This window comes from Halichoerus grypus, chromosome 12 (genome assembly GCF_964656455.1).
Source record: "Halichoerus grypus chromosome 12, mHalGry1.hap1.1, whole genome shotgun sequence".
NCBI lineage: Eukaryota > Metazoa > Chordata > Mammalia > Carnivora > Phocidae > Halichoerus > Halichoerus grypus.
This window is the reverse complement of record NC_135723.1, coordinates 34,208,592-34,222,033: the sequence shown is the minus strand read 5'-3', so window position 1 is coordinate 34,222,033 and position 13,442 is coordinate 34,208,592. Positions and strand designations below refer to the sequence as shown.

The following is a 13,442-nucleotide window of genomic DNA, read 5'->3' as shown; positions in this document are numbered from 1 at the left end:
AGAATGTGTATTTTGTTGCTTTGGGATGGAATGTTCTGAATATGTCTGTGAAGTCCATTTGGTCCAGTGTGTCATTTAAAGTCTTTATTTCCTGGTTGATCTTTTGCTTAGGTGATCTGTCCATTTCAGTGAGGGGGGTGTTAAAGTCCCCTAGTATTATTGTATTGTTGTCAATGTGTTTCTTTGCTTTTGTTATTAATTGCCTTATATAATTGGCTGCTCCCATGTTAGGAGCATAGATATTTACAGTTGTTAGATCTTCTTGTTGGATAGACCCTTTAAGTAGGACATAGTGTCCTTCCTCATCTCTTACTATACTCTTTGGTTGAAAATCTAATTTGTCTGATATAAGGATTGCCACCCCAGCTTTCTTTTGGTGTCCATTAGCATGGTAAATGGTTTTCCACCCTCTCACTTTCAATCTGGAGGTGTCTTTGGGTCTAAAATGAGCCTCTTGCAGACAGCATATCGATAGGTCTTATTTTTTTATCCAATCTGATAGCCTGTGTCTTTTGATTGGGGCATTTAGCCCATTTACATTCACGAAACTATTGAAAGGTACAAATTTAGTGCCATTGTATTTCCTGTAAGGTGACCGTTACTGTATATTGTCTGTGTTCCTTTCTGGTCTATGTTACTTTTAGGCTCTCTCTTTGCTTAGAGGACCCCTTTCAATATTTCTTGTAGCTCTGGTTTTGTGTTTGCCAATTCCTTTAGTTTTTGTTTGTCCTGGAAGCTTTTTATCTCTCCTGCTATTTTCAATGATAGCCTAGCTGGATAGAGTATTCTTGGCTGCATATTTTTCTCATTTAGTGCTCTGAATATTATCATGCCAGTCCTTTCTGGCCTGCCAGGTCTCTGTGGATAGGTCTGTTGCCAGTCTAATGTTTCTACCATTGTAGATTACAGATCTCTTCTCCTGAGCTGCTTTCAGGATTTTCTGTTTGTCTCTGAGACTTGTAAGTTTTACTATTAGATGTCGGGGTGTTGACCTATTTTTATTGATTTTGAGGGTGGTTCTCTGTGCCTCCTGGATTTTGATGCCTGTTTCCTTCCCCAAATTAGGGAAGTTCTCTGCTATAATTTGCTCCAATATACCTTCTGCCCCTCTCTCTCTTTTTCTTCTGGGATCCCAATTATTCTAATATTGTTTCATCTTATGGTATCACTTATCTCTTGAATTCTGCCCTCGTGATCCAGTAGTAGTTTATCTCTCTTTTTCTCAGCTTCTTTATTTTCCATCATTTGGTCTTCTATATCACTGATTCTGTCTTCTGCCTCATTTATCCTAGCAGTTAGAGCTTCCATTTTTGATTGCACCTCATTAATAGCCTTTTTGATTTCGACTTGGTTAGATTTTAGTTCTTTTATTTCTCCAGAAAGGGTTTCTCTAATATCTTCCATGCTTTTTGCAAGCCCAGTTAGTATCTTTAAAATCGTCATTCTGAACTCTAGTTCCGACATCTTACTAATGGCCGTATTGATTAGGTCCCTGGCAGTCGGTACTGCCTCTTGTTCATTTTTTTTTGAGGTGATTTTTTCCATCTTGTCATTTTGTCCAGAGGAGAATAGATGAATGAGAGAACAAAATGCTAACAGGGTAACAATGACTCCAGAAAAATATACACTAAACAAATCAGAAGAGACCTGAAACTGGGGGAGAAGAAAGGGAAAGAAAGAAAAAAGATTAAAAAAAAAATATGATCAAGTATGATCAGGCTGGTGCATAGATCAGTGTCAAACACTAGACTTTGGGTGTATTTTGGACTGTTAGAAGAAGGTGTCTCCCAAAGTTTTAAAGAAAAACTTATATGTGCAAAAATAAAGATAAATATGATGAAGGGATGGAATATGACTGTAAAGATGAAAATTATAAAAGATTTTATAAAAGGAATTAATAAGATAAGTTGCTTGAAAAAAGAAGAGGAATTAATAAAAAAGGGGGTGGAGAATGTCGTCAGGCAGGAGACTAGAACAAAACCATATACTAAAGATTTAGTGTATATTTTGGTCTGTTGGAAGAAACTGTATCCCAAAATTTTAAAGAGAGAACAACTTATACATATACCAAAAATAAGGTTAACTACTATGAAGGGATAGAATATGACTGTAAAAATGAAAAATAAAAAAGATTTTTAAAAAAAGGAATTGATAAGATGTTGGTTGAAAAAGGGAAAAAAAAATTAAAAAACAGTTAAAAACTAGAATTAACTTTGAAGGACTAAAGAATCATGGTAAAACCATGAATTCTATGTGCATTATTCCCCTAGCGCGGGAGTTCTGCCATTCTCATTGATCAGTAAACTTGGTCTTAGCTGGCTGTTCTTGCTGATCTTCTGGGGGAAGGGCCTGTTGCTGTGGTTTCCATGTGTCTTTGCCGGAGGTGGAATTGCCTGGCCCTTGCTCGTCCAGACTAAGTAATCTGCTCAGGTTTGCTCTCGGGAGCTTTTGTTCCCTGCAAGCTTTCTGTACAGCTTTGGAGGATGAGAGTGAAAATGGCGGCCTCCCAATCTCTGCCCCGGAGGAGCTGAGAACTCGGGGCCCTGCTCCTCAGTGAGCCCCCAGAGAGAAGCAGTCAATCACTCCCGTCTCCCTGGTCTCTGGCAGCACTCTGTGCTCACCCGGCCTGTGACAGAGCGTTTCTATCTCTGGCACCCGACCCCGTGTGGAGTCTCCAAACCCAGCAGATCCCTGCAGTGCGCTCTCGCGCCGCTCCTTCTGGGGGAGGAAGGGGTGTCTCCCTGGATCTGCCGCTTGTTGGGTCCCTGCTGGTGGAGCAGTGGCCCGACTGTGCCGCAGATCACGGTTTATGGCAACCCTGAGCTGAGAGCCCACGCCTCGGCTCCGTCTCTGCAGCCGGCTTCCCTGCTCCGATACCTGGGAGCTCTGCCGCACTCACGCACCTGTGGGCTTTCTGTGACCCCGAGGGTCCTGAGACCTCACTGTCCTAGCAAGGGTTCCACCCCCCGCTCAGCCACTGGACCGACGTCCCTCAGCGGCGTCTACTTCTAAAAGTTCCGATTTTGTGCTCCGGGGCTGTATCACTTGCCAGAAGCGGCGGATAGAGGCCCCCTCCCCCGCCATCTGTTCTCTCGAATATCGCCTTGGATTCACTTCTCCGCCCGTCCTATCTTTCAGAAAGTGGTGGCTTTTCTGTTCAGAGAGTTGCTGCTATCTTTTCTTCGATCTCCTGTTGAGTTTGTAGGTGTTCAGAATGGTTTGATCCGTATCTAGCTGAATTCCTGGGACAAGACGAAAGTTATGTCTCCTACTCCTATAGGTTTATGTTTCTTGCCAACTCAGTAAAGTTTTCAGCCATTATTTTTTCAAATAATTTTAATATTTTCTTTTTTGAAATTAAAGTCAATTAACATGTAATGTATTATTAGTTTCAGAGGTAGAGTTCAGTGATTCATCAGTTGTTCAGCCATTATTTTACTACTTTTTTAGCCTTATTCTTTCTCCTCTGATTCTGGGACTAGACTTCTTGAATGTTAAATATTTTGTAATAGTCCCAGAGATACCTGAATATAATTTTTTTATTTCCTTTTTGATCAAAGTTGGTAGTTGCAAACTACAGAAACTATTTGAATTTCTGAAAGAGAGTTGTTTTTCCTTTTTTCTTCTCCATCTCACAGAATTATCGGGAGGACTAGAGATAGGAGCTCTGGGGTAAGCTTCCAGAACCACTCCCAGATCCACACTGCAGATTTGTCCCATTCATGAAAGTGTGGCTGTCCCTGACATGAGAAACCACAGAGCCTTTGCTTCCCCTGGACTAGCAGAATGGATGCCCCATATCCATTGTGTGTCCCTACATATCTTACTCCTGAATTAAAGTCTCATATTAGTGTATTAGGTTAATATACCTATGCATCTATCTGGCCCCCAAGCAGATAGTGCCCAAACAGCAAGGGGGGCTCGGAAATGTAGGCTTTCCTCCCCCAGAAAGTGCTTTATTGAGATATAATTGATATATAACAATGTAAGTTTAAGGTGTACAACATGTTGATTTCATAGACTTAAATATTGTGAAATGATTACCAGAGTAAGGTCAGTTACCATCTCCATAACATCATATAATTATCACTTTATATTTGTGGTGAAAATGTTTAAGATTTACTCTTTTAACTAAAATTGCCATGAGTAATTTACCAACTTACTCATCTTTTAACTGAAAGTTTGTAGTATTTGACCAGCATCTCCTATTTCCCTCACACTCACCCTGCCCAGCCTCTGGCAACCATCATTTTACTCTCTGAATTTAGCTTTGCTTTCTTAGATTTCACATATAAGTGATAGCATACAATATTTGCTTGTCTCTTTCTGACTTAATTCACTTAGGATAATGCCCTCAAGTTCCATCCATGTTGTTGCAAATGGCAGAATTTCCTTCTTTCTTTTGGCTGCATAACCTACCATTGTGCCACATTGTACTACATCTTTTTAAATCATTCATCCATATTCAGATACTTAGGTTATTTCCATATCTTGGCTTTTATGAATAATGCTTAGTGAGGTTGGGCATGCAGATATGTCTTGAAGGTCCTTTGAAGATTTCCTTTGGATATATACCCAAAATGGGATTGTTAGATCATATGGTAGTTCAATTTTTAAGTTTTTGAGGAACTTTCATATTGTTTCTGTAGTGATTAAATTCCAACCAACGGTGTGCAAGGGTTCCCTTTTCTTCACATCCTTGCCAATACTTATCTTTTGTCTTTTCTATGATAGCCATTCTAACAGGTGTGAGGTTATATCTCCTATCACTGTGGTTTTAATTTGAATTTAACTGATGATTAGTGACATTGAGAATCTTTTCTTGTGCTTGTTGGCCATTGTCATCGTTGGAAAAAATATCTGTTTAGTTCCTCTGCTCATTTATTAATCAGATTGTGTTTTTCTTGTTTTTCTTCTAAGCTGTAGTAGTTCCTTATGTATTATGGATATTAGCTTTTTATCAGATATATAGTTGGTAAATACAGTCTCCCATTCCTTAGGTTGTTTTTTCACTTTGTTAATTTTTTTCTGTGTACAACTTTTTAATTTGATACAGTCCCACTTATTAAATTTTTATTTTTATTGCCTTTGCTGTGGTGTCCTATCCAAAAAATCATTTCCAAGACTAATTTTAATGCATCTGAATTGGAAAGGCGGAAGTAAAATTGTCTGTTGCAGATGATATGATCTTCTATAGAAAATCCTAAGGATTCCACCAAAAAAACTGTTAACTAATCAAAAATTCAATAAAGTTGTAGATTCAACCTCAACATACAGAAATCCTTTGTTTCTCATATACTAACAATGAAATATTTTAAAGAAAAACAATCCTGTTCACAGATAGCATTAAAAACAATGAAATATTTAGAAATAAACTTGACCAAGGAGGTGAAAGATCTATACACTGAAAGCTACAAGAAATTGAAGACACAAAAAAGTGGAAAGGTCTCTGCTGTTTATGGATTTGAAGAATGAATATTGTTTCCATCTTAGATTTTGTTAAATTGTCCATATTACCAAAAGCCATTTATAGATTCAATGCAATCCCTATAAAAATTCCAAAGGCAGTTTTTCAGAGGAGCAAAAAAAAAAATTCTAGTATTTGTATAGAACTGCAAAACACTTTGAATAGCCAAATCAATCCCAACAAAGAAAAACAAGGCTTAGAGGTACCATGCTTCATGATCTCAAACTGTACAAAGCTATAGTAATCAAATCTGTATGATACTGGCATAAAATAGACACATGGACCAATGGCACAGAATCAAGAGCCTTGAAATAAGTCCTTGCATATATGGCCAACTAATATTTGACTAAGGATACAAGAATACTTAATGGGAAAAGGATAAATAAATGTGTTGGGAAAACTGGATAATTAAATGTAGAATAATAAAATAGGGCCCTTATTTGACACCACTCACAAAAATTAATTTGGAATAGATTAAAGACTTAAACACAACTATTTCTTTTTAAAGTATTTTTCTCTCTGTTCACATCGAATAATTTCTATTCTATATTTCAGTTTACTGGTTGTTCTTCTTTTCCCTCCATTCTACTGTGGGATCCATCCATCAAGTTTTTTTTTTTAGTTTTGGTGATTGTGTTTTTCAGTTCTTAAATTTTTTTTTTTTTTTTAAGTAGGCTCCACGCTGGGTGTAGAGCTCAATGTGGGGCTTGAACTCATGACCCTGACATCAAGACCTGAGCTAAAATCAGGAGTCGGATGCTTAGCCCACTGAGCTACCCAGGCATCCCAGTTTGAAAAATTATATATGATTCCTGTTAATGTTCTTTAAATATTAAAGTTCGTTCTCTTTATTCCGGGAAAGTTTCTTCCATTGTAATTGTCAGTATTCTTTTCCACTGATTGGGTTTTCTTTTAAGAACTTCTTATATATCTACGTTGTGTATTTTTTGCTTGTCTTCTGTAGTTATTACTTTCTCCAATTTTTAAAATTCATTCCTTTTTTACATTCTTATTTTGTCCTCTTTATTTCTACAGAGGTTCATTCTATGATATCTGTTTCTTTTTGTATGCCTTATGGTTTAATCTACATTTCTCTGCATACATCTACATCTGTTGCTTAAACATCCTTAAATGCCTCAACATTTATGATGATGTAAAAATTCAGATTTATGTTTCATTTGGCAGCTTCTATAATTTTTTTTAATAGAATCCAATTTTTTGTTCTCTAGTCATGTTTTTTTCTGATGTGATTTCATTTTTATAAGTATGTAATTTAGATTCCATCTTAGGTCTTGCAATATTTTTAATTGGGTTTAACTGTAATTTTTTTCATTGTTTATATTAAGAAAGACAGAGTTTCCTGTATTTTAGGAGGAAGTACCTGTTTAGCAGAAATGAAGGTCAAGATTGCCTTTCCAGCTTCAAAACTAGGTTTCCTCTTTGGTTTCACTGTAATAAGCTTTAGAAAATATTTATCTGCATAGCTATATCTTTCTGAGATGACACTTGCAGCTTTTTTTCTTTGGTTAGAATATAAGTCTCTTTCTTGTACCCGATATTTTTTTTTTTTTTTACCTTGAACAAATGGCTCTGAATGTGCTCTGACCAGTTTCCGTTCATTGTAGGGTTTTGACTGTTTTGACATCCTGGATGGTTCAGGCTGCCCCGACACCTTCAGAGTTGTGCAGTCCTCTTATACATATCTACAAATAGGAAACTGTGAAGCTTCCCAGTGCTTATGACTATCCTATGTGTGGCCATTTGAGTTCTCTACTTTGAGTGGAGACCTTCTCTTTGAGAATGAATGCCTGTTGACAATTCCTGGCTTTCTTAGTTTTTAGAGCCCACCAGGGTTCCCTTTGTATTCCCTTTTGCTTGTTCTAGCATAGCTGCTGTTTTCCTTAAGGTCTTGCTGCTGTCAGTGTTTTAAATATACTTGCTCTTTTACTGGGATTTATGGGATAATTTATCATTTTGTTTTGCAATCTCTTCTGTTTATTGCTGCCTAACAAATATGTCCAAAGTATATTGCCTTAGAACAACAATTTATTGATATTTCTGGGTCACGGATTGAGGTGTGGCACAGTATGGGTGTTTTGTTTCTGTTTCACGGTGTTGCAACTCCAGGTGAGATGACTGGAATGGTTGAGAGTTGGAACAACGGGGCGGGGGACTTGCCAAGCCTCTCTCTCTCTCCACATGGCTCACTAGGCTTCCTCAAACTAGAGTGGCCTCAAGGTATTTGAAGTTCTTGCATAGCAGCTGAAGTCTCCAGGAGATCAAGATGAAAGCATCCACATCTCTTAAAAGCTAGGCCTGGAAATGGCATAGTTTCTTTTTTGCCTGCTGTTATTCAGAGCATTCACAGGCCACAGTCAACTCAAGGGCAAGGCAAATGGATCTGTCTCTTGACGGCAGGAATGCCTAAGAACTGTGTCCTCCTTTAACTCACCATAATAACCTAGTTAACCTTTTAAAAATAACAGCTCTGTTGAGATCTAATTCATATATCCTGTAATTCATCCATTTAAAATGCACAATGTAATGATTTTTGGTATGTGAACAGAGTTGTGGAACTTCTGCACAATTTTAGAACATTTTAATCACCCCCAGAAGAAACCCTGAACCAATTAACAGTAACTTTCATTTCTGTTGGTTTTTTAAAAGGGATTGGGAGATTCAAAAAATATGACACAGGACTGCCACCATTTTGTTCAAACTTGTGATGTTTTTATGTAAAGGGAATATTTCTGGTTTGAGATATGTATTATTGAGACCAAGGCACAGATGCAATTTTAAAAATACATCAGTAATATGAGATTTTATCTTTCCTATTTTCTACCAGATGTTATAAGGAACAAATGAAAATAAAAACCGTTTTAAAAAGTTGAAAATCCATTCTAAATGTATTATTTATTATTCCTTAAATATTAAACAGAGGAGAATGAAGTATTTTGAGAGCATATTACCATAGATTTTGTATATTTCTCAGTAGTTATAGTTTCAATCTTCCTGTATTAAATTATGAATATATATATTCCTCACATTTAAAGGAGTGAATGCTAAAAATTTTTCCAGTAAAGTGAATGAATGTTCACCTACATAGTTCTGTTTTTTCTGGAACCAATTTTAAAACTGAACTTAGAAATGGAGAAAACACATAGGAACAGATTTGGAGTATGGGTTGTATAGCAGAGCCTTGGTAGTAAGAACTTGATCCTCCAATGCTGCTGCCCCTACCCTGCCCTCTCCTACACCTTCTCCTTATCCCAGCCTGGACCTCTGCGGCAAGGCTACCTAGGTCCCAGGGAGGGATACTGTATGACTGACAACTTTCCTAAATCAAGGTGTTTGGTCCCTACCTAAAGATACATCTTACTTGTCTTTGAAACTTTCTCTGAGTCACTTAGTAACTGAAGAATTGGGTGCTTTTCACTCTGGGTATTGTCTTTCAACAAAGACTAGTCTAGGGCGCCTGGGTGGCTCAGTCGTTAAGCGTCTGCCTTCGGCTCAGGTCATGGTCCCAGGGTCCTGGGATCGAGCCCCACATCGGGCTCCCTGCTCGGCGGGAAGCCGGCTTCTCCCTCTCCCACTCCCCCTGCTTGTGTTCCTGCTCTCGCTGTCTCTCTCTGTCAAATAAATAAATAAAATCTTTAAACAAACAAACAAACAAAAAAAACAAACAAAAAAAAACCAAAGACTAGTCTAGTTGAGCAATGGCAGCTCGGGAGGAAGATGGATTTATAGTGAGGTTTGCCTCCACCAATATGTAATGTAAATACAACATACTAATTTGAAGAGAAAGGGTCAGTGACATGCACCTTCCAAACCTGACTAATTGAAGGACTCTTTTTTTTTTTTCTTAAATGGATTCACATATAAGTTACTTGGTTTTCTTTAAAATTATGCATTAAAAATCCCTAATAAAACATGAGAGAGTGTCTACTATGAGCAGACAGTTTAAATTCTCTACCCAAACTTGATTCTCCATTTCTCTTCTGCTGGAGATTATCATTTTAGTACGTGTCTAACCTTAGTTTCTTTTCTTAAACAGTAAGGATAATACTAGTCCCTACCTCACAGTGTTGTTTGAAGGCATACCAAGGTAAGATATGCAAAATGCCTTCTACATACTTAGTCTTATTTAAAGTCTTATGTAAATCATATAGCAGGTATTACTGTTCACTGGTAAAGCATTTGGGCTCCAAAATGAAGATTCTTGGTTCTAAATTGCTGACTTACTTAGTGTGTGGCTTATATACTAACCTCACTAAACCTACGCTCTAGCTGTAAGATGAGGATAAAACCAATACCTTCTTCTCAGGATTGTTTTAAGAATTGAAGGATATTATATATATATAAATATTGTAGCCTAGTGCCTAGAAAATGCTAAGCAATGATAGATGTTAGTTATTATTAATAGGATCATTGGTCATATTAATGCTGACAATAGAAAACTGGATAAGAACATTTACTTCAACAAGGTTTAATCGAAATTGTTCTTTGTGACTTTTTTCCTACAGAAGTCTGACAGATTTGAGTTTTTTTTTTTTTTAAGGCTCTGTGTCTGTTCTTTTCATGTATAAATATGGTTTTCTTTGCTACATTACCATCTTAAATTCTGAAGTATTAAGAGACCAGTTGGTGAGGAAAGGCTTATCTCTTCATTTTTCACTCAACCTGTACATGAAGCCCTGCTCTGTCAGGGGCCCTGGACTTGTTGGATGTGCTGGCAGAGGCCAGTGTACTTGCTCTGTCTCCACTCCTGGACCCAGCACATATTTTGCCCCTGGACCTGCACAAGCCTGGACTCTTGGCCCAGACAGGATCCAATTCCCAGAAGGAAGAGGTGCCACTGACCTAGAATTCTGACATTGTGATGTTCGGCTGTTTGATCCTCTGATTTTTCTCAGCTATGTTGTGAGCATCTCCTGTTTGACAGTCATTCCTGCAGTGTGGTTTCATCTGTTTCGTGCCAATGACCTGGATCTTCTTCAAAACAGACCAACCATAATGTCGGAACTCTGTTTTTAATTCAACATTCGAGACTGATAACATAGCTGGGGTAAGGCAAATCTGGACTCACCTGTCTATAAAGGAATCTATAACTCTCTATAAAGATATTTTCCTTTTTTTTAAGCACTCAGTGTATGTGTTACAAAGGTCTCTGCCTTCTGATGTATGAAGAAACAGCTTGTTCATTTCTTACAAGTGATCCGATCTTTGTCACAAGCTCCTGGCTGGGTTAAAACCATCCTCTTCAGGTTTATGTTCAGTTTTTCAGAATTCTACTTGCTTTTTTTTATTTCTCCCCAAGATGGAGTCTGCATGTGAAAAGGAGCTCCTGGTCTCCCTTGGCTTCAGAGAAAGGGCTAGAGTTGTGTGTGTGCGCTCTTGTGCTACTCTCTGGATCTTTGCTGGATTCTGCAGCAATTCTTATCAGCCTGTCCTAGCTAGATTTGCTGGCATCCTCTGCTGGAGTTTGAGGCTGAAGAACATGGGATCTCTCCCTCTCTTGGCTTGGACAGAACTTATGGTCCTATCTGCCATCTTGACCCAACTTCCGTTCTTCTAAGTATAGTGGCTGCCGCAGAGGTCTGGCTGTGATTCTCTTTTGCTTACTAGCCTATATAATCTGCTAGTAAAGTGTTAACCCCCGCTAGTCATCCCATCAATTACCAGACATCTCATCAGTTATCTTCCACGACTCTCCTTAGGGCATGTGAGAATTTCTGGATTCCTTACATGACCTTACAGCCAAACTGGAGATGTCCACTCAGGCTCTTTCTCTACCCAACCCTGCCATGTCTCTGACTTGACACTGAAATGGCTTCCCTGGGTTGGCTGCTCTCCCTCCCAACTGCCAAAGCAAACGTGGAGAAAAAGCCCTCCAGAGTTACTGAGAATGGAGGAAAAGTAGGACTTTCCTTAGCTCCTCATTGGTGGATATAGACTATTTTCCTTCCCTCCTACCTAAAGAAAGGAACTCCAAGTTTTTGAATCTCCTGTTACACATTTTACCACTTATTAATTCTGCTTTTTAAAAAGTCATCTACCTATATTTCATTTCTCTTTTCCTGAAAAATTCAGCTCCTGTGTATTAATTTCTTCCTCCAACACCACAACTATCCTAATTCTTGGTGATGCCAGCATCACCGAGATCCTCCAATATCTCTGGCCTCATATTCTTCAGTGATACTGGCCTTATTTTGGCCACTCACGCCTGTTTACAGCCTAGATTTTTTTTGTCCTTATTATTAGTGATATCTCTTCAATCATTTCTATTTCCAGCTTCTCCTTCTCTGACCATCACTTTTTCTCTCCAGCTGGCTCCCTTTAATGGTCCAGCTCCAACAATCCTTTTACACTCAGGGACTTGAAACTAGCTCATCTCCCACCTTTTCAATGTCCTTAAAATATGTCCTTATACCCTTTCTTCTGTTACAGTTCCATGTTTCATCCTTATAATCATTCCTTTGCTATAAAACCACTGCTCCCTTGAATCTCTCTTGTTTTATTATACTACCTGGCTATAAGACTGTTTATAGCACCCATGCCCATGTATGAAAAGTTGAACATGGCTGGAAAAAAACTTGCCATCATGCTGATTGGTCTCATTTTAAATTTATGGCACCCTCAAGTAGGCCCTAATGATGCCCAACAACCATTTATATTTCTCTTGTGTATTCATTCCCTCAGGCCTCAGATAACTTTTTGGACATTTTCTTTCCTCTAGAACCTTTATTACTTCTTCTCTTACTCTCATTCTCTGCTAATGATAATAAAATAAAAGCAATCAGAAGACAGTTTGCCTTGGGTTACCCCTTCTGTTTCTACCAATGTATATCAAAGCTCATGTGTTCTCCTTTAACTCCTTTATATGAATGAACTGTCTAAATTCCTAGCAAAGAACATGCCTCTTTTCGTGCACAAGGTCTCATGTCCTTATCCTTTTAAGAACTTCATGGTGATTCTCCTTTCTCATTCTTCCATCATCCGTTCTCTTCCTGTTGAACTTTTGCATGAGCATCTTAGTGATTTAACAAAACAAACTGCCTCTATATTTTTTTTCCAGTTACTCCCCTCATTTCTCTGATTTATAGCAAAGCTCCTAAAGATTTGGCTCTCTGCATTTACTCCAATTCTTTCTTCTCTTCTGGACTGAACCTACTCAAGTCAGATTTCACACCCAGACCTCTTAAGAATGCTTGTGGTATTCACCAATGATCTCCAGGTTGGCTAAATCCAATGCATTTCTTTGGATGTCTTAAAGATGATTCAGAACTAACATATCTCAATCTGAACTCTTCATCTTGTTCCCATCTCAAAATCAACATCCTCGTTTACTTCTTCAAAATAACTTTTCTGTATATACTGGAGTGGTGGATACATGACTCTGATTTGTTAAAATCCATACAAAGCATTTGTTTTTTAATTTCATAGGATAAAATACAAAGCAATAAAAATTCAATGATGGCACTTCTTTATTCAAACTCTCCAAAGTTTGAGCCAAAGTCCTTACAATGTCCTACAAGTCCATTCTGCTTTAGTCATAGTGTGCCCTCTGTACCTCAAACATACAAGACACACTCTCGTTTCAGGATCATTGTACCATAGTCAAAGAATGTAGACTAATATTGTTAATTTCAAGAAAAAAAAATATTTTCATAATTGGTCTAATATGTGGCCAGTTTTTTTTAAATGGTCAAGGGACTTTTTTTTTTTTTTTTTAAAGATTTTATTTATTTATTTGACAGAGACAGAGATAGCGAGAGCAGGAACACAAGCAGCGGGAGTGGGAGAGGGAGAGCAGGCTTCCCGCCGAGGAGGGAGCCCGATGTGGGACTCGATCCCAGGACCCTGGGATCATGACCTGAGCCGAAAGCAGATGCTTAATGACTGAGCCACCCAGGCGCCCAAGGGACATTTTAAAAGAAGTACTATCTCTAGCATAAATTTTCAAAACCAAACTTAT

The 13,442-nt window shown here is 38.1% G+C and overlaps 1 long non-coding RNA gene and 1 pseudogene across 1 annotated transcript in view; both read left to right on the top strand.

Moving 5' to 3' along the window:
* The window catches only part of LOC144379660 (uncharacterized), a 487,511-nt gene that overhangs the window by 70,468 nt on the left and 403,601 nt on the right, over window positions 1–13,442 (top strand). The window lies entirely within an intron of this gene.
* The window catches only part of LOC118531262 (Y-box-binding protein 1-like), a 79,912-nt pseudogene that overhangs the window by 65,119 nt on the left and 1,351 nt on the right, over window positions 1–13,442 (top strand).